The sequence below is a fragment of the Protopterus annectens genome, chromosome 3.part1, assembly GCF_019279795.1.
Source record: "Protopterus annectens isolate FY-2018-M chromosome 3.part1, PAN1.0, whole genome shotgun sequence".
Lineage (NCBI taxonomy): Eukaryota > Metazoa > Chordata > Ceratodontiformes > Protopteridae > Protopterus > Protopterus annectens.
In genome coordinates, this window is record NC_056732.1 from 325,159,854 (window position 1) to 325,186,362 (window position 26,509).

Consider the following 26,509-nt stretch of genomic DNA (forward strand, 5'->3'; position numbering starts at 1 on the left):
ACTAAGACCGGGTCCCAAGGTTGAACAGGTTCTCTCAATGGAGGTTTTAGTTGAGCTACACCCTTCAGGAAGGTCTTACAAAGTCTGTGTGACATTAAGGAAGAGCCCTGGAAGCCATTATGAAAATTAGAAATTGCAGCCAAATGAACACGAACTGTGGAGGCTGCCACCGCCGATTTAAAAAGGTCTGAAAGATATTCTAGTACAATAGAAACAGGGGCTGAAAAAGGGTTCATTTCTTTATCTTGTAGCCAGAGAGAAAACCTCTTCCGTTTGCTGCGGATGAATTAGAATGTCATGCATAGGGGAAGGTAGGTCATGCTGCCTGACAGTCATTGGAAGAGAAACCAAGCTGTCACTTTCAGGCTGGATATGTTTGGATGAACCAGGTTCTGTGGGTGAGAGATCAACTCTGGAGCTGGATTGAGAATCCATGGTTGATCTAACAAATGAGGCCACAGGAATGGAAACCAAACTTGTCGAGGCCAATATGGGGCAATGAGGATCACTTTGCTCTTCAACCGATGTGCTTTCTTGAGGAACAGGGGAATGAGGGGTATTGGAGGATAGGCATATAGTAGACCCAAGGGCCAATCACGGACTAGAGCATCCCTCGGTAAGTGTCCCCGAGGGGGGATCAGGGCAAAGTAGTTGCTGCACTTCTGATTGGACGGGGATGCAAATAGATCGTAGCAAGGCTGGCCCCAGCAGTTGAAAATCTTCGCTGCCACAAGGGGATTGAGAGACCACTCATGAGGCTGTAGAATGCATTTGCTCAATTTGTCTGCTATCACGTTGGAGTTCCCGGGAATGTGCATCGCTATCAGAAAATGGTTGGAGGCTATTGCCCATTGCCAAATTCTCATGGCCTCTCGACAGAGTGGGTATGATCTGGTTTCCCCTTGTTTGTTGATGTAACAGACTACTGCCATGTTGTCTGAGTGAATTGCAATAGTCCCCTGATGGAAGGAATGACTGGAAAGTTTGTAACGCTACTAGCACCACCCTCAGTTCTAGGACATTGATATGCAGATGGGCCTCCATCTGTGACCAAGTGCCTTGGACTGTCCTTCCCTGAAACAGTCCCCCCCACCCCATCAGGGAGGCATCTGTGGCCACTGTGGCATTGGGCTGATGAGGGTTGAAGGGGCGAGACCACTGGTGAGGGTTGTTTGACATCCACCAGAGCAAGTTCTGTTTGCAAATGCTGCTTATTCAAATCGGAAAAGATAAGGGATGCTGGGATGGGTACCACTGAATAAGAAGCAGCCATTAAAGAAGCCTCATGTTTAGCCTTGCTAGGGGAACTATGGTGATGGAAGCTGCCATCGATCCCAGCAGTTGAAGAACGGATCGAGCTGAGGCTAGATTTTGTGACAGTATTGCCAGAACCTGTTGCTTGATCCTCTGAATTCTGTGATCTGGTAGGGAGGCTGTACAAGTCATTGTGTCCAGGATCACTCCAATGTACTCTAATGACTGACTCAGAGTAAGGTGTGACTTCTTCCAGTTTACCAATCTTCCGAGCTGCTGAGCAGTACCAAGAGTGTAAGTCAAAGCCTGATACAGTAGACGTCTTGTTGGGGCAATAATGAGCCAATCGTCTAGGTAAGGAAACACATGGAACCCTTGAAGCCGCAGATGAGCTGTGACTACTACCATGCACTTTGTGAACACTCTGGGGGCTGTAGAGAGTCCAAAGGGCAGTACTCAGAACTGGTAATGAATGGCTCCCACCCGGAAGTGAAGATATCCTCTTGAGTGCCTTTCCACCTTTATGTGGTAGTATGCATCTATGGAGCACATCCAATCGTCTTTTTCCAAAAGTGGAAGAATAGACTGAACCGTGACCATCCGGAATTTTTTTGTCTTTACGAATTTGTTTAGGGCGCTGAGATCCAGAATTGGTTTCCAGTCCCCGGTCTTTTTTAGCACCAAAAATCTTGAGTAGAAGCCAGATCCTGCTGGTCTGGGGGGACCATTTGGATAACTCTTTTTTTGAAGCAGCTTTGAAATCTCTATAGCTGCGGCCTCCCTTTGACTGGGTGGCACATCGGGTATGCTTTTGGGTAAGGTGGGAGTGGATAATAATGGAATATGGTATTCTCTGGTGGTGAGCCTTTGTAACCAAGCATCTGTGGTTATGGTTTTCCAGGCAGAAGGGTACAAGGAAAAACGATCCCCAACAGCTTCCAGAGGAAAGCAATCGGGCCGCTCCCTAGGAGCGCTAATAGGGATACCCAGAGAAGGATCCTCTGGAGCCCCGGTTTCGCGAATCTCCCCTGCACTGAAAGGGGTGTCTTCCGTTAGAGTTCACCCCTCTGCCTCTGGGGGGAAAACTCGGCCTGAGTGTCATGGAAAGGACCCTGAGACTTTTTGTGTCACATTTTCCCACTCTTCTGATTCCTAGAATAGAACCGCTGAGGCGAAGATAAACAGACACCCACAGCAGATAGGGCCTTACCGTCCTGTTCACATCTGGTCAATGTGTCTTTTACCTTGGACGCAAACAAAGTAGTGGTCTCAATAGGGGTGTTAAGGAAGAAAGCCTTGAAGGGGTCCACAAAATCACAAATGCGCATCCAGAGCTCTTGCCACTCCCTCAGTAGCGTGAGATATCAAATGCATTGAGGAATTGGAAACCGATTCTAGGGTCGCTAACTGAGAGGCCACTTTATCACGGACCTCATCAGAAACTGCTCCTGCCAGGGTCTTAGAGAGTTTGGACACCAAGTCTCTCTGTAGCCTTGTGAAATGTGCCAGGTAGTTCAAGGACCTAACAGCAAAGGTCGATGCAAAGACTCATTTCCCTAATCTATACATCACCCGGGATTCCTTATTTGGTGGGTGAACAGTCTGGCTCTCCTCTGCCAGTTTGTTTTTTGTAGCGGCTGCCACTACCACGGCATCTACAGGGAGACCTTTCGACCAATGGGGCCACACTTCTGGGGGAGAAAGGATTTTGTCCAGCCTACAAGGTATGGCTTCCACAGAGTCCGGTGCCTTCTACACATGCTGCATGATGAACTTGACGAGTTCATTGGCAGGTGGGATAACCCAGGAGGTCGGGGGTCGGGCGCAAAAAGCCTGCAGGAACACAGACTCCTCTGAGGAAGGGTTAGAGGATTTCCATTCACCTCTCTGTTTTAAAATTTCGAGGATGTCACCAAAGGAAACCTCATCAGAAGGTGAACGTGGGGACCCCTCCCCATCATAGTAGTGTCTTCGGTCAGTGACTCCTCCATGGAGTCTATGTGTTTCCTTTTACACGTAGTCTTGCAGTGAGCTTCCTCAGTGGGAGACTCTGGGGAAGACTGTAAAGACGGAGTTTCCCAGGGGAGGGGGGAGGCCTGAGAATCTTGTGCCTGATGTGCGGGGGTTGTGATTTGAGACAGCTGAAGCTCAGAGGAAGTAGTAGTCCCCGACAGAAGCAGCCAAGGAGCAATGGCCAATATCCGTCTCAAGGACTGTAGGGTCGGTCCGCCCAAGGAGGGATGCTTTGTTGTCTCCACAGAGGACAAAGGAGAATAGATAGGAGTCTGTGGAGAAGGGTGATCAACTCCAGAGGGGAGAGGCACTTTTGGAAGGGCAGGTATTCCTCTGGCCAAAAGCAGCTGGTCTATAAGACGTACCACATCATGTTCAGGAAGGCTTCCTGTAGACCTCATTGAAAACCCTGAAGGCAATTCGGGCCTGTCCAAAAAAGGGCTAGCGTGACCACTGACAAGGGATGTCTATATAGGTAATGTCAAAAAGAGGGTTGCCTGCACTGAAACCATCAGTGCCAAAAAAGCCTGCACTGAAGTAATTGTCGGTGCCGAAGAGGTCTGCTTTGAGAAAACTGTCGGTGCCGAGGGGGTCTGCACCGAGAAAACTGTCTTTGCTGAGGGGGTCTGCGCCGAGAAAACTGTCGGCACCAAAGGCATCTGCGCCAAGAAAACTGTAGGCGCCAAAGGCGTCTGCACCGAGAAAACTGTAGGTGCCAAAGAAGTCTGTGTCGAGACTTCTGTCGGTGCCAAAGATGACTGCCCCGATATATCCATCGGTGCTGAGGACGTCTGCACCGAACTAGTCGGTACCAAGAAGGATCATGTCTGCACTGAAAGCAATGGTGTAGAAGGACCAGCAGACATAATCAGAGACAGAGTCAAGTGAGACGGAGCCGAAGCAACAGGCACCAACAACTCTGACAATTTAGCCTTTTTATGTCTCACTTCCTTAGGGTCTCCAGAGGGAGACGATGGAAGGGACTTAGACCTTTTAAGTTGATTGGAAGTAGGAGAAAAATCCTGTGACCCAGAAATAGCCTCGCAGAAAGTGGTCTTAAGGAGACCCTTTAGTACTAGTTTATTTTTACGTTCATTCAAGGTCCTGGCAGAAAACCCTTTACAAATCTGACAGGGTGGCGTCAGTGTGAGATGAGGCACACCCAAACAGTAAACACACACATCATGTGTGTCAGAGTGAGGCAGTTTGTGTCCACACTCAGAACACCTCTTAAAACCTGTAGTCCCTTTCTTCTCAGACATTATATCCACACAACAAATAAAATTAAAAATAGATACTTTAGCCACCTATACACTAGTAGTAAGAAAAGACTACCAACATTGGTAGAAGAGATACCACAAAGGTACAAAAGGTAGAGAATAAGAAAAAATGACTTAATAAAGTCAAAAAATAACAAATCTTTAAGAAAATACTGAAAATTTATCTAAAAAATACACTTAGCTGGAGAGGATTGACTGGACACGGCTGAATAGCAACACAGCAAACTAAATCTGAGGTAACAGGGAGAAGGGCATGATGGGTAAAATCTTAGCTCGAGAGGTTTGTGGCTGACGTGAGCTTGAAAAAAGGCCGGCTCGGTTCTGAGGTCGGAACCGGATCCCATACGTAAGGAATAAACGAAGATTAACAACATCAGATCACACTTTTGAGGGAGATGTCAAACAAAATCAGGCTATTCTGTAACATTCTCATATTCTCACAGCCCCTTGCCCCCCCTGCCCCTTATTAGCATCACTCTGTACAAAGTCAGAAACAAAGGCATAACATCAGGAAAAGCTTAAACATTGTTCTTATAAGCATAACTATGCAGTGTACAACCATTTCTTTGCAGACTGTGTAAATAATACACACTTTAAAATCATTGCACATTTTGCTTTTCTCCTCTCCTGGAAATGTTAAACAAAATGTGGCCATTCTGCAACATTCTCATTGCACCATGTCTGCCCCCAACCTTTTATTACCACAGAAGACGTCAAACAAAATTTGGCCATTCTGTAGCATTCTCTTACCCCCTTCCCCCAACCCCCACCTCTTTTTAGCACAACTCTGGGCAAAGTCAAAAATAATGGGGGATCAAATGGAGTCTGCATTTTATGCTTTGTATTTGCTGCTAAGCAGATTTTATTTAATCCAGTGTGTGCTTATTTTATCTGTTTTGTGGGACTACATTGTGGATCTACTACTGGATTGGACTATAATTTTAATAAAATATAAAGGTAATCACTGGCTTCTTTCCTTGTGTGGTGGTGAGGCATTTCACATTTGTTGGGGGAACAAAAGACATTTTGGTACTTGTGTATTATCGCAACCAGATTTCGAAGTTACTCTAATTCGTAATGTTATTGCGAAACTAGTTTATCTTACAGTGAAAAGGCAGGTGTAAACTACAAATTAGTATTGTATCACATTGGTTCTGAAACAGGAACAGGAATAACAGCAAAATTCCTCTTCATGGGTAGCGTCTTTTAGCTGAATGCAAAATTTCATTAAGGCATACAGTAGCAGCTTACCTGTAACAGCAGCTATTCAGGCTACCTGATTTAGCATTTATACATGTTCTCAGGAGTTTCATACAGTGAAGTGTGAGACCACTTCCTTCACTTCTTTATATGCTCTTAGCTGTATCAGTTAGCTTCACTTACATTGACTCTCCACCTCAAATTCCTCCTTAAAGCACAACTTTCTGTCCATCTGCACCACAGGTCTCTGCTTAGCTCTTCATGTTTATTTTGCACTGTGGTATACTGTCTCCCTCTCCATACAGCACGACTTATGTGTCTCCTTGGAAAACATTAATGTGTAGCCCAGCCAGACTAGGATACAGGCCAGATATTGTGTGGCAAACAACACACTTTGTGGCATGAAAATGCACGCTGGTCTCTTAAAGTGCTCATAAGTAAGTATACAGTGTGACGACGTTTGTCTGAGTTGTACTAGCTAGGTGGTTTTCTGTGGTCTCTTTCTTACCAATCGACCTCTTATGTACACAAACATTAGTAAGTGTGTTTGACAGAGAGAGAGAGAGACAGTGTGTACATATGTATGTGGGAGGGGGTCTGCACATTACTATTGCATGAAGCAGGATAGCAACAGGAGGGAGAGTACTACATCACAGTCCAAACTGAAGCAGCAGTAAGCGTTTCATCAAACTGACAAGTGACCACACAACTTGTGACATACTCTTAACGCCTTATAGCTTGTATGTGTGGATCATAATGGTGACCTTTCCCTTTTCAGCTAACACCTTCTGTTTTGCTATAACATTACGAACTAGAGCAACTTCAAAATCTTGTTGCGTTAATATTTTAAGTACTGACATTTCATATTTGTTTTGCTTTTGCTTTCCCCTCCCCTCTTCCCTCCCCCATTCCTTCCCTCCATAGCAAAACAAATGAATTCTGGACAAAGCCAAAAATAAAGAAGAAGAAAGGCAGGGAACATATAAGTTACAAAGATCCCCTTTTGCAATTTCTTAACATCAGAAATAAGGACAAAGCCCAAAATAATTGATAGGATAAAGAAACACAGATAGGAGCAGATTTTAAATATTGCTGTTATAAATTTAGAAGTTTGCTGAACTTAATTTGTCTTAGCCTGCATGTTCTGAAGCATATAAAGTATGAAACTTGAATGTATGGCATTTTTCAGTGACTTCAATCATCACTGATTTGCCAGAAGCCAGAAAGTTTATGAGGAACAGATTAAAAATATTTGACAAAAATCTGGACAGTTAAAAGGGGGCCACCCCCCCTCCAAAAAAAATAAAATAAAAAAATAGGAGACTTGCTTCTGTTCCTCGACTGCCTTCTCACCCTGATGGTAAATAGACTGACCCATTCCCCAGACCCAATATTTCAGTTGTCCTGAAAAGGCCAGTTTTAGACCCATTTAGATAATTGCTTTGCCTTTAAAAGGATAGTTGAAAAAGCTTATTGAAAGGCTGCCCTCAGCTCGTCCACTTGTCTGGTCCAGTCCATGAACTCCACTCTAGTCTTCAGTGCTACATTGTACCTGTTCCACTCACTCTCAGAAAATAGATCTCTCCTCAGCAAAACTAGCAAAATGCTAGCAAAAATACTTGTTGCATGCAGATGTGGAAGTGCCACAAGCTCATTTGGACCAATCAGGGTCCTTTCTAAAAAAAAAAAAAAAACATTTTCCATGCTGCAACCAGTCTGGTCCTTAGCAGTCGTGATGGATTGCATGTTTTACTGATGTCAGTAGGAAGTACAAAAAAAAAAAAAAAAAACACGATATGAACCACAGCACTGACCTGGTGAAACCCACCTGCTTAATATGGTGGCCGCATCTCTGGGGGCACTAAACTGCAGTGAGGGTTTTGCAGGTGCCTAACACTGGCTATGAACACAGCACATAAATATATACATATGAACACATGCAATTTAATAAATCTTACCTATTACTGAAAACTACTTCCATTCCAAATATATATCCATAAATAGTCTGGATAATGTCTAAACAAAAATCTGTGAAAAAGCACCATTGAATCCAGGGTAAAAAGAGTTCCTGTAACTGCTAAGCAAAACTTTTCTTTATTACTCAACACTGGACTAGATTCCAAAAGACTTGCTCTCAGTGTAAGTGACCACTTACATTGACAGCAGGTATTTTGGAATCTGATCCCCATAGTAAGCCTGTTCATAGATAGGCCTTATACCAAAGTTACTTACACAGAGAGCAGGTGTTTTGGAATCAGGGCAGACATACATAGACAGCCAACTCTTTTGGAATGTGGCACACTGTTTCCATATCAACCCTGTTATAAGATATTACTCCAGACTCTATCAGTGCCAATAAAAATAAAACATGCTTCACTATGAATCAAAGTATGCTTAGACAAAGCACTAGGTTCTCTGTTTGCATCTATCACTCATATGACTAATGTGTTACTTAAACATACAGGATGTCTGAATACATAAAATGCATCACAGATGCATACTCTTCAGTAAATAATGTCAGTAGTTGTAGTAGTACATCTATGTTAAGTCAGATTTCAAAAGTCTTAGAGGAACTTATATGACTTATATGACATCACATATTAGTAAGAAAGAGTAAGTTAATACAACTGAGTCTAAGACCTTAAGCAGAAAATGTAGGATGTGTAACTGTTTTGATTTCCTGCCTCTTCTATAACTAAACCAACAGTTCTGCGCTAACTTAGATGCCAAAACATTACTGAATTATAAAATGCAATATTTATTAATGATCCTATGAATCATGAATGTATTGTTACAAATGTAGTTACAAATCTAGGGAGTAAGTCATCACATATTCTGAGCTCTTTGTATTTTAGAAGACCATTTCTCTGCATCTGACCAACTTCATTCCTACTCTCCCTGATTTTACTGATGTCATAACTCCTGTGATACAATCTGTGAGTTAAGTCCCCAGCTACATTAGTGTAATCATTTCCTGTGTGCATATCCTTCCTATACGCATAAACTGTGAGAGAAGCAACAGTAAATCTGAAGTTATGGTACCGCAGAATATTCTCCACTTCTCTGATCTACATCGCTCTTGTGGTTAGTCTATGCAAGCAGTTTTGGAGAGCACAGCCCTCACCATATGGGAGTTACAGCAAAAGCCATTTTGCTGAAATTTGTTAAGGGTGTAACAGTGAATTGTTTCAGTCATTGTTAATGTTTTGGAATTTTGGGGCCAACAGTTTCTGATCTCACTCTTAACAGCAGATATACCTTTATAGGTGTGTGTGTGTGTGTGTGTGTGTGTGGGTGTGTGTGTGTGTGTGTGTGTGTGTGTGTGTGTGTGTGTGTGTGTGTGTGTGTGTGTGTGTGTGTGTGTGTGTGTGTGTGTGTGTGTGTGTGTGTGTGTGTGTATGTGTGTGTGTGTATATGTGTGTGTGTGTGTGTGTGTGTGTGTGTGTGTGTGTGTGTGTGTGTGTGTGTGTGGGTGTGTGCATGTGTTTTCCTGTATCTATATGTATATCTATATCTATGTATCTATTTATCAGTATATAGAAAGAGTTGTATTTCATCTGTCACAGAAACACTCTTAATAATTTGATCTGATGTCATTTTCATTCATAACTGTTGGGTTTGTATCCGACCCTCAGATCCGACTCTGCCGGCATTTTACAGCTCGTGGAACACTGAAAGCTTTTGAGTTCCTTTCTTGCCCATAATGCAATAGTCCCCTACCATACTGCAGATCTCGTTTGCCACTTTTGCTTTCAGACACTGGTCACTGTTAGCTCTCGAGTTCTTCTTCTGTTTTGTGACTATTTTAAAAATGTATCTTTTATAATCTTCTGTATTTGAATTTTCTATCTGATAGACCTTCTCATCCTTTTAGTTTATCCTCTCTTGCCCTTGTTAAACTTTTTTGTTTTAGTATATATTCCTTTAATATGGTAATACTTTTCTTTCTTTTACCTTTTTAGTTATTTTCTGTATTTATTACCATTCCTCCATTGCTGGCATTTTCTCTTAATTAATTAAAAAAAATCTCTTTCCTTATCTTTTTCATTTCTCCTTTCCTGGACTATTTAGTGGCAATGTCAGAAAAACCTTTGGGTTTTAAAAAATGTAAGGCCTGTGGCCATAAGATCCCCTTGTCTGGTGTACATACGTTATGCATGTATTGCTTAGGAATGGACCATTTGAATGCTATATATGAGGTATGTAAGGGCTTTAATCCAAGGGAAGTTATCATCTGGAAGAATAAGTTAATATTAAGGGGATTAATGTCATCATCATGTTGTGATGTGGCATATAGGGCTCTAACCCCCAAGAAAGGGGATAAAAGGAGGCTAAAAAATGTCCTTTGTACCCGTCAGGCTCTTTTACTCTGAGTTTGGAGCCACCTTCAAAAACTAGCTAAATCATTGGATCCAAATTCTGAAATCTCTGATCCATTTTCTTCAGATCCAAAGTCTAAAACCTTGGATCCAACTCCTGTCATAAAGATGGATACTGTCTCCACACACCCTGGATTTGTTAACCTCTCATTTCCCATCACTTTTCCTGGGGAGATGCCAACACTCCAGGACCTCATCCATTGCTTCATCTTCTCAATTCTTCAGACGTATGATTGAAGCAGACGTGGATAGGATGTTGAGGAAATTTCTCTCTACATAAATTCAAATGGGAGTTCTCCCAGCTCCTACCCCATCGGGCCAGGAGACCTCATTTGTATAACCCAATCAATTTTGTCTCCATCTCTGATCTGACTATTGGTTTTGGGGCAGTGCGATCTGAGTATCCTAAATTCATCCTTATAGGACCCAACGATCATTATATCTTCTACTCCGTTGCTGTTTCTGGGTGCACCGACTCTGAGCATGTTGGAGCTGGTTGACTGTCAGAGCTGTAGTGTCAACACCTGATCTGTGGTGTTAGACTCACCTCTGAGATTGTCGGACCTGTCGATGCCCCTTAGAGGCTCAGCTCTTGACAGCATGGATCCGAACCCTGCCTCGAGTGATTTGCCTTTGGGTCAGAAGGAGTCAAACAGTTCAGAAGCATGTCTTCTTGGAGCCATTGGTTTCCTTCTCCCTGGGGCATTCCACTTTTGAGATAGTGGAGAGAGTTTTCTCTGCTGCTAGAGAAAGGATGTATCCACCTTCCTTGGCTCCTACTTCCCAGACTCAGTTGTATTTGCATCTTGAGCCTCTGTTTTCTATTCCACAAGGACAGCCAGCTCAAAGTTTCCAGGATACCCCTCAGCGTATATTGATTTCGTCCGACACTTCTCTGAAACACCCCACAGAAGTCCCTAGGAAGAGAAAGTGCAAAAGGAGGTACTTAGACTCTCCTCAAGTGTCTGTCATGGAAGATACTGATTTTGATGAGGAAGAAGGATCCCCAAGATCACCACCTGGTGACGTCTTATTTGGAGACATATTAGAAAGCCTTAACCAAAGGGATGGTTGGTTAGCCAGTAACCCTTCCCAAAATGAATCAGTATTCCTGGAAGCCTTTTGAGCTGGCCCGAACACCTCCTGGGTGACTCCCCCCATCAATGCTCATTGATTTGATCTCTCAGTGGGCGTGGAAAGAACTTGACTCAGGTCAGCCAGTCTCCAAGAGATCAGACAGGATTCTAGCACCACCCAAGGGCAGACATTTTTGTAAAAAGGGAGTATCAGTTGATGCCATGGTCATAGCGGCAATCGCAGAAAAAGGAACTTACAGAACAAAGTTCCTCTGTTCATCTCCCTAACAGGGAGTCTAGGGCACTGGACAGATTTGGGAAGTCTATATACAGTTCAGCAGTCTTTGTACTTCAGTTGCTGAACTATTTGGCACACTTCACCAGATTTCAGAGGGATTTGATTAATGAACTCTCCAAATCCCTGTCCGAGACCATTACTTCTGAGGCAGAGAGCTCTATTGCCTCACAGTTGGCTACCCTACAGTCCATTTCAAATTCATCCATGAGACTCATTTCACATGCAGCTGAAGGTACCTCAAGGGCGGTGGGTTCAGGCATTACCATTAGGAGATATGCCTGGGTGCACCTATGTGATTTTGCAAAGCCCTTCAAGTCTTCCTTCATCAGTGCTAATTTTGACAGAAGTTCTTTGTTTGGCCCCAAGGTCAAAGACACACTATCCAGGTGAGAGAAGGATGATAAGGGCCTGTCTGCATAGGACGTATGTTTTTCATCCTCTCAAAGAACCTTCTCTAGGATTCATGGAGGTTGTTGAAAAATGTGGTTCAGAAAGTGCCAGGGTCCTTTCCATGATGTATGTGGAGATAGTCCCTCCAGGGACAGAGGGGGAACTCTAATGAAAGACACTGCTCACGTGGTAGAGGAGGCCATTAGAACCAAGGATCTTGGGACACTTTCTCTGACAAATCCTACCAACACTCCTGAAAGGAGGCCAGACTGTCCACGTCTGGAGGCAGTAGGGAGTTGTTTATCCCTGCACAAGAGAGCCTGACTAGAGATTACAAAATATACATGGGTGCAGAGGATTATTTCCAGGAGTTATATAATACGCTTTTCCCTTCCTGCCCCTTTAACAGTAAACAAAATTCCCAATGTTCCATCCAGTCAGAGGAAAGCAGCAGCTCTAGAAATAAAATAACTGCTATAAAAAAATACTTGTCCAAGAGGTCCCCCCAGACCAGAAAGACTCCAGAACATACTCAAGATTCTTTTCAGTGCTGAAAAAAACAGGGAACTAGAGACGAAGTATGGATCTCAGCAGTCTGAACAAATCAGTTCAGTACATGAAGTTTCTGTTTGCTTTTCCTGCACAAGGATAACTGGATATGCTCACTAGGTCTTTAGGATGCATACTGTCACATAAAAGTGAACAGACAAGCCGGAAGATACATATGCTTCTGGCTGGGAGCCAGACATCACCAGTTCAGAGTTCTGCCCTTTGGCCTCACCACAGCCCCCAGGGTGTTCACCAAGTGCATGACAGAAGTAGCAGCTCACTTGAGTCTGCAAGGATTCCGAGTGTTTCCTTACTTGGACTGGATCATAACCACTGCAACCAGGCATCGTCTGACCAAAGCACAGAATTATGTACTCCAATTATGCTCCCACCTGAGAATTACTATCATTCACAGCAAATGTCATCTAAAACCAACTGAAATGTTAGTTTATCAGAGCTTCATTCAACACATTATCCTTGACAGCTTCCCTTCCCAAATGGTATAAACCATACAATTTCAGGTCAGAAAGATCATTCAAAATTCCTCTCTTTCAGGCTGATAGATTCTTTAAGCTTTGGGGTCGATGTTTGCTGTGATAGTTTTGGTTTCCTTAGCAATATACCATATGAGAATTATTCAGTGGACCACAGCAACTCAGTGTTCCATTATACATCAACCCTTATTCACTCAAATCAAGATAACTCAGGCTTGCAAAAATGACCTCCTTTGGTGGAGTCACTCCAATCAGATAATGTGAGGTTGCCCCTTCATATCCATCAGCCCAAGGTCATAGTTACCATGGATGCTTCCCAGATCGGGTGGGGGGGAGGGGCACTTCTTGAGAAAGATAATCTAAGGCACATAGCACCCCGAAGAGGCGAGTATGCATGTCAATGTCCTAGAAATTAGAGCTGTCCTCCTAGTATTGCAGGCCTTCCAAGACACTTTCCCCTCCGAAACCATTGCAATTCAGATGGGCAATATGTCACTGGTCTGGTACATCAACAAACAAGGGAGAATAAAATCGTATCTCCTAAGCTGAGGAGCTTTGAGAGTGTGGCAGTGGGCAATCTCATCCAATCAATTTCTGAGCTAAGGTATGGTAGAGGACTAGAGCATAATCGGTAGGAGAGGAGCTCGAGAGTGTTCCACTGTTGAGGAGGAATGAAAATGGTCAGCACAGATGGAACATTGTGGTGAGTACATAATTTTATTTTTTCCATGACTGATTAAAAGTTTATTTACAAGTGAGGCGAACAAAAATGTGCCCTTCTTGACAAAATAGGAGAACTTAAATTAAGTGCAGTCTTTAAAACAATACTTACAACTTTGCGTAAAATAACAGTTCAGGATGGTTTCCTTCTTATGCTAAACAGCACATGTGGAGTGTATCTCAAAGATGACCCAGAAGTGTCCAAGGCTCACAGTTATTTACATTTAGCACCTTCACAACACAAGTAGTAACAATTCAACGTGCAGGGAAGACTCACGACAGCTTCCCATACAGCTTCACATACAGGTAAGGCAAACTCCACAGATACATCATATTTCCTCTAATTTTCCTTCATAGGAGTGCAGCTCTGCTATTGCAAATATATTTCCACCAAAAGTTGTTGGGAACTTCTATCTAGAAGTCCCTTTAGAGTTACAAGTAAGCATCCCTGACAAGCCTGCACAGGTCAGACCAAATATATAGCTTGTTTTACCCAAACATGACTTCCCTTTTCCTGCCTGTAAAGCTTGCATCTGTTGTCCACAACACTCTACTCAACAACATGGTTTCAACTGGAACTTTCCTACCCTTTCCTTTCCTCCTCCTGGTACTCAAAACTGGCAAAATGGCCACTGTATATCATCATTACAATGCAAACCACTTATATAGACAGAAATAGCATCAAATCCAAACCCATCCAAAACAACAAAATGCCACTGAGCACCTTAAAATGCCAAGTACCGTACCTTTAACTACCCTGATCCTCCCAACTTACATAATCCTATCAGAATCCAATCCTGCAAAACTAATTATCCCTCCCAGAACCCCGATTCCAGTCCTAAACATCTCCTACTCTCTAAACCTAAATTCCTCAGCCATTCCCTAATCTTAGGACATCCCTTCCACTTCCTAAGCCTAAATTCTTCCATCATTCACTAATCCTAAAACTCCCCTCCATCTGCATAAACCTAGACTTCCCATTTACTTGCTAACTGCAAGATTCCCATCCATTTCCATAACCCACCATTCCCCAATCTTTACTTAAGTCTTCCTTTGCACTCTAAATTCCAAGCTCACTCCCTACATATGACTCACTTCCGACTCCCTAAGGTTTCCCTCCTGGTTCCCTAAACATAAGTTTTCATGATTGCTGCCTAACCTTAATATTGCTTTTCCATTCCCTAAACTTAACGCTCCCCTCCTACTCTCTAAAACATCTCTCCCCCTCCCTAAATCTAAATTTCCTCATTCTTGTCTAACCCTGACTGCCCTGCATCACCATAAACCTGAATTCCTTGATCACTCCCTAATCCTAACACACCTTTCCCACTCCCTAAACTTAAATTCCGCTCCAACTCCCTAACCATAAGACTAAATCTCTCATTAGCAAGTTAGCAGTATAAGGGAATAAAACATACCCATTCACTTACAGCATTAACTGCAAACACATGCACCCTTTCATATACACAGTTCAGTCACCAAAGAAGCAGCATTTAAACAAACACAGTTTGACAAAATATGTCTTACCTCCAACAGAACCAGACTTAATCAGATGGATGGATCCTTATTTATATGTATTTATAGACAAGCATGCACACACACACACACACACACACACACACATTCATGTATATGAACACATACATGCATACACACACAAACATACATATATATGAACAAACACACACACACACAACCCACACACAGCACACATACATATGAACACACACACACACACACACACACACACAGATCAATATATATATATATATATATATATATATATATATATATATATATACGTGTATGAGTATAATTATCTATATGTGTATATATGTATATATAGCCCCAAAACAGGCTGCACGAAGCTGTGTCAGCTTCACCTAGAATTTGTACAAAATCCATGCATAAGAGCTCCAGTGTAAACATGTCATAGTAAAATAAGCAGGTTTTTATTCCGAGGCAACATCTAGCCACAGTAAAACTGGATTTCACCATTGAGAAACCATTTATTAGACACATCAGTTAAAAAAAAAAAAAACTTACAAAATCACGTGACCATAAGTGATCCAGTAAAACAGAAAGAATGAAAAATGATGTTCCGTCCCATATTACAGTGACCTGAGATTTATATCCAGCAATCACTGTTATAATAGTATCTCTCTCTCTCTCTTTCTCTCTAAATATATATATATCTATCTCTCTCTCTCTATATATATATATAATATATATATATATATATATATATATATATATATATATATATATATTACATAATAACTAATCACACTGCATTACCAAATACATAGAAATGCAAACATTCAGTATAAAAGTCTTAATACGTTCGTAGTATTCAAAATGTAAAATATAAATATAGCATAATGAAACAAGATTGTTATCATTCATCAGAAGTGTAATTTAATCAACTCCCTATTTCAAAAGGACTTAGAAAAAATTGATTCAACTTATAGTTGTAGCAATATTTAATGTAGTTTTAAAGGAAATGCTGACATCTAGTGGCACAACAAATAATATGAATGTTTATCTACTTGACAATATAAAGAGAAATAAAAAAGCACACCATAAAATCTAAATAATGCATAGTGATAGTATTAAATGAGTGCATTTCCAACACTATAAAGACAAATAGTGCCAGCATAAGCTGTTAAATTAGTATAGTACTAAGATACCTCAGACACTGACTGAAATACTTCTTTGTACCAAATACAAACCCAAAAGAAGTCATGCATTTTCATTTAAAACCAGGTGCAATGAGACCACCCAAACTGATGATGCAGTTCTTCTCCGTACTATCCAAAAAAGAAAATGTTTAATTCCCAAAGGTATATTACCAACTACTCTAGTGCTCCCAGTAAAGGACAAAATAGCAGAAGAGTGAGTAGAAAGGCATTGAAGTAAAACACTGCATTCCTTTTACATCTCATATAGCTCCTCGGATGTAAAGCCAGTCTTTGTTTAAATATATAAGAGGTCTGCCACTACATAAAGTGCTCTACATTGGCACAAGCCATACATATCACCCGACCACAACTACATGTAATAAGATGTTGTACAGTATATATTTTGGTCGTGTTTACATATTTAAACAATGTTATTTTACAAATATGAGTACAGTAAGTACAACTGCTATGTGGGAAACAGCCGTCCAATTGTTTCCCAAAAGAGACCTAAATGTGCTTGTACATAGAAGGGGTTTTATGTTTAGAGAGCTTCTGACCCAGAGTGTTTTCTTCTTTTGATAACTAAACAACATACAAATTTGTTTTTGTCTTTCGGCTTTTCCCGGTTAGGGGTCGCCACAGCGGAACTCCGGTCCGCTAATGATTGGTAGTGGATGTTTACGTACCGGGTTACCAGCCCTGTGCACAACCTTCAACGAAGGCACGCCCCATTCACGTATGCCTCCACACAAAAGACGCTCTAACTGAGAATCTAACGGGACAACGTCTTGCTATGAGGCGATACATACAAATGTCAGCTTAAAATCTTTTAAAAATCTATCCTGTATAAGGACATTCTAGTGCTTGTTAAGTATGTTTCTAATACAGTGGCTATTAGAGCCAAAAGTTGTAATAAAGGAAATTATATCCTCATATTTCATTGGATCGTTAGTGCCTCTGTAACTCAAGGTTTTCTCCCTAGAAATGCTTGTAGCTACATAATAGGCTCAGTGTAGCCACTCATGCAAAAATTGTGGCAAAGTATCTTAGTCTCCTTTTCAGAATCAGAAGCAGTACTACAAATCCATCTCATTGTCAGGAACTGGGAAGAAGGGGTGTTCTTAATAGTATGTCTGGGATGACACCTCTTTGCTAAAAGGAGGGAATCTCTACTAAATGTTGTTCAATAAATAGAGATGTTTACTGAACAAGCAATAAGTTTTGTGATAGCAATGTTAAAAAATGGTCAACAAACAGATTAAGCATAATGTAAGACAAGATCAAGACAAATTTGAAGAAAATGTATATACAGATATTGAGCATACTAGGAAACCTTTGTATAGATACATTAGAAGTGAAAGGAGTAAAGACATACATACTGATAAATTGTGTGCAGATTCTAAGATTTATTCTCAGGCACAACAGAGTATAGATATATTTACAAAATATTATGCAAAACCATTTGGCTCCACAAAGGGGTGATAAGTTGTCCTAGTGGCATCAGGGTAACCCCAGATACTGGAACCAAATAAGATTATATTGAAAAAGAACTGTGCAAACTGGATCCAAACAAAGCATAGGGAGGAGATGGAATTAGTAATAATGACCTGAGAAACACTTTGGCAAGAACATATGGTACCATTATATCTAATAGTCACTAGATCATATAAATATGGGGAGATTCCTCAAGACTGAGACATGTGCTTATTAAACCTGTCTTTAAGGGAAAGGGGAGTAGGACAAACCCAGAGTCTTACAGACCCTTAGGTCTACTTTCATGTTGTGGAAAAGAAATGAAGAAGGTAATATTGAATAAGTTATTGTCAGAATTGTATAGGTTGGGACTTGAAACCATATATCAGAATGCATATATTGAAAATAGATCGATTATCAGCTGTAACATGATGTTCTATAACAATATAATAACAGCTACGAATGAAAAATTGTGCTGTGATGTAAGTTATATAGATTTAACTTTAGCATTTGACAGGGTTATACACAAAACACTAATCGATACATTAGAATGAACAACGAGGTACTTTATAAGGTGGATAGCTGCATGGCTTATAAATAGGACATGGCAGGTGTCATGCAGCAACTGGACAGTTAAAATCCTTGGTTACAGTCAGGGTGTCCCACAGTGCTCCTTTTCTAGGCCCTTACTTGTATAGATTTTATCTTTTAGACTTAACTTTTTCATCTGAGGTGTTTTACAGTCTGTATGCAGATGACCTTAAATTGGGTAAACTGATTACAGATAAGGCATGTCTGCAAAATAACTTGACTATATTGACCATTTGGGCACAGGACAATAATAAGCTGATAAATACATCAAAAACTAAGGATATGAGATTTGGAAGACATAAACTGATGAATATTTAATACAGCACACAGTGATTGAAACCATAGACTCATTTAAGGACCTGGGTATATGGATAGATCCAGCTATAAGTGTTTCTAATCATATCAGACAATTGGTTAATGATAGTTATAGAACTATAGGTTGTATAAAAAGATTTATAAAGTCTAGGAAATCAAAAATGATGAAGCCGTGGTTTTTAATCACATTAGACTCAAACTTGAGTGTGGAAACCCTATAAAAAACAAGCATGAGTAAACTGGAAAGAGTACAGTAGAAATAATACCAAGGGCATCCATGGATGTGAAAATTTAAGGTATTATGAGAAGATTCTATAGGAATGAGAAGTGTACTAATTGGTTCTCGGACAGAGTAGCTGATGCATGGAACAGACTACTAAATTACATTAAAGCAAGTGCTAGTTTAGATATTTTTAAGAACAGCCTGGACACGTATTATGGAAACAAGTGTTTTGGTATATTGGCATGCTAGAAGGGCATTAATGCCAGTGCTTGAAATATTTGTATGTGTGTATACATGTAATAAGCAGATCAAAAGATGCATTGAAAAGATGTGGAATTCATTTTCATTGAGGGGTTTAACAAATTGCTTTAATTGACTGATATCACCTTTCCAAACCAGCTAGCAGTCATTTATAAAACAATGCCTCATCTCAAATTTATGTAAAAAGTAATTCTTATCAGCATCATAAATATATGATTTTGCAAAAAAGCACCATAAATAAGTCAATATATATCAGTGCAAATACGCACCCATCGCTTGTTCAGTGGCTTGCAAATAACATTCCCCCTTAAAGTAAAATACATTTTCTTAAGAATATCCTCCATGAAGCTCTTCAGAAAATTATTAAATTCCATAGAGTAAATGTTGGCTATGTCCAAATAATACCAGACAAATCGTAAATGACCTATGTGGGGTATTCTTGCTTAAAGAGCTTGGACATCTAGAATACAAAGATAGTATGTGTTCATATACTATCATTAATTCGACACATGGGCAGTCGAGTCTATCTGCACGAGTCCCACATTGCTAAGTTCAGAATGTCGAAAGCTGACATTACTGATTGTCCAAACTTGCCCCGCATCTGAACACATGGTAATGCTTGTTCCTTGGTCCACAGTGGTAGAGAGTTTTGAGGTTCGGTGTTGGTGTCTGGTATACCAGTATTCGGTATTCCATCTTTTGTGAACAGTTCCAGGCATTGGTCAACTCGACTGCCTGTGTGTTGAGTTAATGATAGTAAACCATGTTTTTATTATGGATGTTAACCATCATTTTCAAAACATCCGTAGTGTCTTTCAATGTGGATAGTACATAGGGAAACAAAGGTTTCAAAAATTTTCCAAAAAATTCAGAAGTAGAGTTCATCAATGAACAACCTCCAGGAACAATGTCTGGAGGAGGAAATATCTCTTTATGAATTTTTGGGAGTAAATAAAGAGGTGTGGTATAGGATCTTCCAGAGTAAGTTGGTGCATAACCTCCTTAGAAATGATTCCCCTTGCCACCTAGCCACCACATGTGTGTGTGTGTGTGTGTGTGTGTGTGTGTGTGTGTGTGTGTGTGTGTGTGTGTATATATATATATATATATATATATATATATATATATATATATATATATATATATATATATATATATATATATGTATGTGTGTATATATATATATATATATATATATATATATATATATTTATATTAAATTGGGGGTAGGATCTATGGACAAAAGATGATGATAAAGAGCATTAGAAAGATGGCCTCTTTATTGTAATCATCATGGTTTCATAAAACCAAACCACCACCTGTTTTAGCATACTAATAACTATATCCTTGTTATAACTCAAATCTGAAAGGGTCCTTCTCTCAGGTAGAAGAAAGATAGTGGCCAAGGTATCTAGAAACATAATATGCTTTTTTGCTGAGATCAGCCCCAAAACCAGCTGTTCAAAGGTTCTTGTAGATGGGTGGTAAGGTGGACTGAAAGTGGATTTTTTGAAGGATATAGTGGTAAAACCAGCAAGAAACCAATATTTTTTGGTTTAATATTGTAGGAAACACTTTTAAGATCAATAAAAGTTTGATAATATGAAGCTGTAGGAATAAAGACTAAATGTTTACTGAGTAGTTTACAAGCATCTTCAGAAAGCCTTACATTTGACAAATTGACAAATGAATCATCATCAGTATCATATGCACTTGTTTAATCAGTTTGTTCAACGCTAATAATTTTTCCTTTATTTTTATGTTTTCTGTCACTTCATTTGTGTAATCACAGAGTTTCTTAGTAGTAGAGTCAAAGTTAGACCTACTGTTCACTGGAGAAGATTCCAGAGATCCCAAGTATGTATTGGTGTTTGATGATAAATCAGTGTTGCAGTCATAATGTCTTAAAATAGTTGCTGGTTGAAATGATCGTTTAAATCTGTTTTTAATTGTAGAGGTTTGCTTAGAATCACTGCATGCATAAGAGACAGAACACTTTTGTTTTTCCCATGTGAAGGCTACCTTGCACTCATAATCACCAGAGTCACATTTAAACCTTTTTTAAGCTTACACAAGTCAAGCTTCCTGCCCAAGTCCTTTATGGACTTAGTGTATGTATGGGATTTTGATAAATTAAATATCTTATATGTTTTACTGTGAATTTAGGGAACAAGTGCTTTTGTGATGTATGATAAAGCTAAAGTTAAAGAACACATTCCCAAATCCTGTGGTCTAAGATAGTTTAATACTCTGGCAGTACCCACTTATTCCCTTTATCTGTTTCTGTTTTCCTATTTTCTTCTACTGTATGTTCAGTATTAGAACATCACTGCAGTAGCCTAAGCTATATGGGTTATATCTTGCCAAGGATATGACAACTGGACAACTTCCAAAGCTTAAGGGCACCTTCCATGCACCCTAACCATTGAACAGCTCAAGGAGTGTAGTATGAAGTCAGATATTAGGTGACCAAACCTCCAGACCTTTCTTGTCATTCATGTGCAGACTTCTCTGTGGGTTCAAGTGAGCGACAGTCAGAAAGTGCTTCTGCAAGGCTGAGCAGATAATTATCCTGTTGCTGAATAGCTACTTAGCTTTTTTTTTTTTAAGTTGATCTTTTCTGTCAGAAATTATAGCTACCTATAGGAATGGTGCCTTTAGTGGTTGCTAGTAAAACTTTTTAATCTGGATGCTGTCTCTCTGGGTAAATTCCTTACAAATACTAATTGTTTTGCGAATAGATTTTATTTCTCTGCCAACATTAATAGCTAGGGACTAGGATTAGTGGGTCAGAAGGTTGTCATTAATAAAGTTTACGTCACAATTTTTCAGTCAGGTTGTACCACTGACTGTCCTATGCTCTGGTCATCCCTTGTCAAGCAGATTTCTCAGTACAGACATGGACCAGGCTTCAGGTAATTTGTTTAGTCCCTTTCTGACATGCAAAATGAAGTTGTCAGTATTGGAGGAGGGGAGCAGACGACACTCTATAGGGAAAACACTCTTAGGAGTTTGATTCCCAGGGAAGAGACCATTATTCAGGTTGGTCTTTTTTCTGGGATGGGGTTTTCCTCAAAAAGAAAATGTTAGGCATTTGTCTTCTCCTGTATCACATGGGATTTAAGGGAAAGTGGCTGGGTTTTGCTAAGGGTTTATTTCAAGCCATTCAGTTTTACATTATATGTCTTCCCCGAATTTAAAAAGTAAAATATTTTCCTCTCTCTCAAATTCTGATTCTCAGTCTGAGGAACAGAAATTAGATTTAGATTGCACATCTACCGCACCTTAGAGGAAATCTGACTGTGAGGAAAATTTTTCTTCAGATCCCTCCTTTGAAAGGTTATCTTTTTCTGATATTGTTCTCAAAACAAAATGAGTTATTTCAGTGGAAGCAAAAATAAATATCAGAATCCCAGCAAAGATATTTATGACTTATTACAAGTGGCTTATCCTCAAGCTGCAGCTGTTCCTGCTGTTTTGCCAGCATTAACGGATGCCTTCTTTGCAGCCAGTAGTGTATGATAGTCAGACACCTGTCCCGAACAAGTCTGATAAGATACGTAAGGATCCTCAGATCCACAGATTTCTTTTTTTCATACCATAGATCAGACCCTGCAGTAGTTTCTCTGACAAAACAATTCTCTGCCAAACATCTTTTGGCAGCTAGCCCCATTATTTCTGCTAAGGATATATTGGCTGGCCAGCTTCCAAAGCTACAGGGCACCTTCCACTTGCCCAAATCGTCAAGCAGCTTGAGTTGAGCTGACTAAAAGTGAAGTTTTGGTATGAAACCTTTTAGACCTTTCCTGCCAGCAGAAAGAGGGAGGCTGAGCCCTGAAAGGACAATGCTAGGAACAACAAAACATAATTTTCCACATCCCGGCATAAGAAACACACCAAAAAACAAGGGAGGATGGAGGGAGGGAGTAGCTATTGCAGCAATGAGCATTCAAACATCTGTCTACTATTATGGTAAGTTCGACTCTACTATGTTCATCATAGTTAAGCAGTTCATCGTAGTTAAGCAGTAGCCTTAACTGTATGTGTAGATTACCCTAGATTACTGTATTTGAGACATGGAAGGAGAAGAGCCCAAGAGCCCCTGGAGAATGGTCCTTGCAAAGCCTGATCTACACCTAGAGAAGGAATCAAGCTTATAGTATTTTGTAAAGGTATATACAGAGTACCAAGTTGCAGCTTCTAGAATACTTCTAGAATTCAGCCATTTCCAAAAAGCCATAGATGAAGCCATGTACCTCCTACAGAGCGCCTTGACCCTGCCTGGAATCGATTTGTTATGGTGAGTATAACAAAAGGTAATATAGCCTTAGACAACCATTTCAATAATCTGTTTTGACACAAGTTATCCCTTCTTCTTACCTTTACAAGAAATGAACAATTGAATTGAAGATCTGAAAGATTTAGTTCTGTCAAAATAGTACCTGAGTTGTCTGTGGACATCCAAGGTATGGAGTATGCCTTCTCCCAAATTTCAAGAATGAAAAGAGATGGATAGTTTGACTTAAAGTACGTTTGTATACCACTTTAGGCATAACGGCAGGAGTAATTCTCAAGGAAACCAAGTCCTTGTGGAAAATGAGGTAGGGCTGACTCACCATTGAAATGGCAGATGAATTAACCTTGGTACTCATGCAAGTATTGCAAAACCAGAAAACAACTAACCTTGAATACATGCTGTTTATGTTTTGGCACCAACTAGAAAACATTTTTCCATTTACTAATGTATGATTTTCTGGTATCAACCTTTCTTGCTTCCATTAGTACCTGCTGCATGTCCTCAGTAAACAGGTGACTAAAAGGAATTAAGACTTTATTATCGAGGCAGTCAATTAAAAATGATTGATGCTGGAGTATATCAAAATTCCTTCTGAATCTGCAGAGGTACGATGGATATTATTAGAAAGGGTAGAAAACATACAGGAACATCCCTATCCAAGGAAAAGAAATGGTAAGACATCTGTCTTCCAGGCCTTTTGCATAGTGTCCTGGAACAGAGTCTTGTCAGTTGATTGTTCGAAGAGGAGGCAAAAAGTTATACTTGATGAACTCTCTGCAGATGGTCCAGGTGTTAGAAGACCTCCGATCTAGTTCCCATTTGTGAGAGTCTGTCCTGGTCCTGCTCAGCTTCTCTGCTGTACAGTTTTGCTCTGATCGAATGTAGGATGCTAGGAGAGTAAGATTTTGTTGTGAAGTTATATCTCATGCTAATGTGGCTGGTCTGCAAAGAGGGTATGACCTGGTTCCCCCTTGCTTGTTGATGTACCACATAACTGTGGTATTGTCTGAAACCAATTTGTAGAGGTTCCAAGGTACAAAGATGGTTCAGAGAGTTGAGTGCCTCGATCAGGGCAGGCATCTCCTAGATGTTGTGTTGCATCTGTCCTGGGTGTCCCACACCTCTGCACTTTTATTCCCCCTAAAACTGCTCACCAAGAAAGTTTGAAGCATCTGTGGAGACTGGCTGCTTTGGAGTGGGGAGGGAGAAAGGGAGACCTGGATTTAAAAATATCTGTTGTCTCCACCAAAAGATTTCTCTTTTGACAATCCCCTGCACTGGGATTTGAAAGGATAAAAGATGTTGATGCTGGGACCAAAGAGATTTCAGATATCATTGTATCTTTCTCATGTGGAGGCTTGCCAAAGGTATCATGAGAATCATAGATGCCATGAGACCCAATGTCCCAAGGTATTCCTTGCCAGTGACCGAAGTCTGAGTGGAAAACTTTAGAAATGGACCTAAATAAGGATTTGTTTTTTTTTCCTGTGGAAGAAACATTCATTGAACTGAGATATATAGTTGACATCTGAGGAGCACAGTCCTTTGTGAGAGTGTCAAAAAAGACTTTTGAATGTTCTCTTGGAATCCCAGATTGCGTAAGAGATCTCTCACTGCAAGAGAGAGATTCCTGACAATTTGAAAAAGGCTCTGAAAATATAAGCAATTCATCTAAATATGGATATCCTATAGCCTACAATAAGTAATAACTGGAGCTAGACACTTTGTGAAACTCTCTGTGCAGTGTAGAGTCAAAAGGTTAAGGTAAAGAACTGATAATTTGATGTAGACATGCAAAACCTTAAGAAATGTCTGAAGTCCAGATGCATGGGGATGAGAGGATAAACATCTTATAAGTCTAGTGTTACCAGGAAACTTGAAAGAGTAAGAAGAGTGACATCATTTTGAATTAGGGCACTGTCACAAACAGGTTTAGGAAAGAAAGATCCAGAATTGGTCTCCAAGCATTTTCTTTCTTTGGCACTAGGAACATCCTCAAATAAAAATGCTTCCCCACTTCGGAAGGAGAAACTGGTTCTATCAGTCCGTGGTACAACATGTGATGAAGATCAGGTGGAAATAAGAGTCTGATCTGAAGGAAGAGAAATGACTCATTGGAAAAGAGGAATTTCATCCCACTGCCATCATAATCTTGATGAATGATATTCAGAACCCATTTGTCTGAAGCAATCTGTTACCAAAGAGAAGAATGGAGAATAAGACTTTCTGGAAGAAAGGGGGGCAGGGTGGGAGTGGTTCACAAATTCTCTTGAATAGTCATTCAGACATATTGGACTGTCCTTGGGCTTTTAGAGTCTAGAGACTTCTTTTTGGAACTCCTGTGCCATTCCTTCTTAAACCTCTGTTTTCCCGAATGTTGTTGAGACTGTTTATTCTGTTTTCTGCCAAAAATGGAAGAGGAGAAAGAAAAACATAATAATCTCAACAAGGCACAGGTAAACTAAATTTCAGAAAGCAGTGTCGGAGTTTCAAAAAAGAAAGGAAGATCCCCAGAACCAAGGACAATCTAAAAATCAAACTAACGATATGCCCCTTCATGTTTTTTCCTCTCCCCACCCTTGTATTCTAATAAAGCTGTCCCAAAGTCTGGGTCTTTATTTCCTTCCATGGCAGCAGATAGTGTAACCCACTTGGGTTCTGAGGATCATTCAGAAAAAACACAAAACACACACCTACATTCACAGAGGCTCTCAATAAAAACCTGCCCAAGCTTCAGGGACCTCCAAAGCAGAAACGCAAGCAAACTCCACCCCGTAACACAACCCAAATGACACATAGCCCACAAACTCAGTGTGCCACTCAACCACAGCTCATAAGGCATAACAACGTACCCAACACTCTGGTCATAGGTGACTCTATAGTCAGGCACACTGATGTTCCACTCACCAGGCTAAACAAGGATAAAGTTACTGTCAGCTGCCTGTCAGGTGCCAGGATCCACCACATAACGCACGCACTCAGGTCACTCCACAACAAGTACAAATATGACAGTGT

The 26,509-nt window shown here is 40.5% G+C and overlaps 1 protein-coding gene across 3 annotated transcripts in view; it reads left to right on the plus strand.

Annotated features, from left to right (window-relative positions):
- RFTN1 (raftlin, lipid raft linker 1) overlaps positions 1 to 26,509 on the plus strand; it is a 2,439,049-nt gene that overhangs the window by 2,256,091 nt on the left and 156,449 nt on the right. The gene's annotated exons all lie outside the window — the stretch shown is intronic.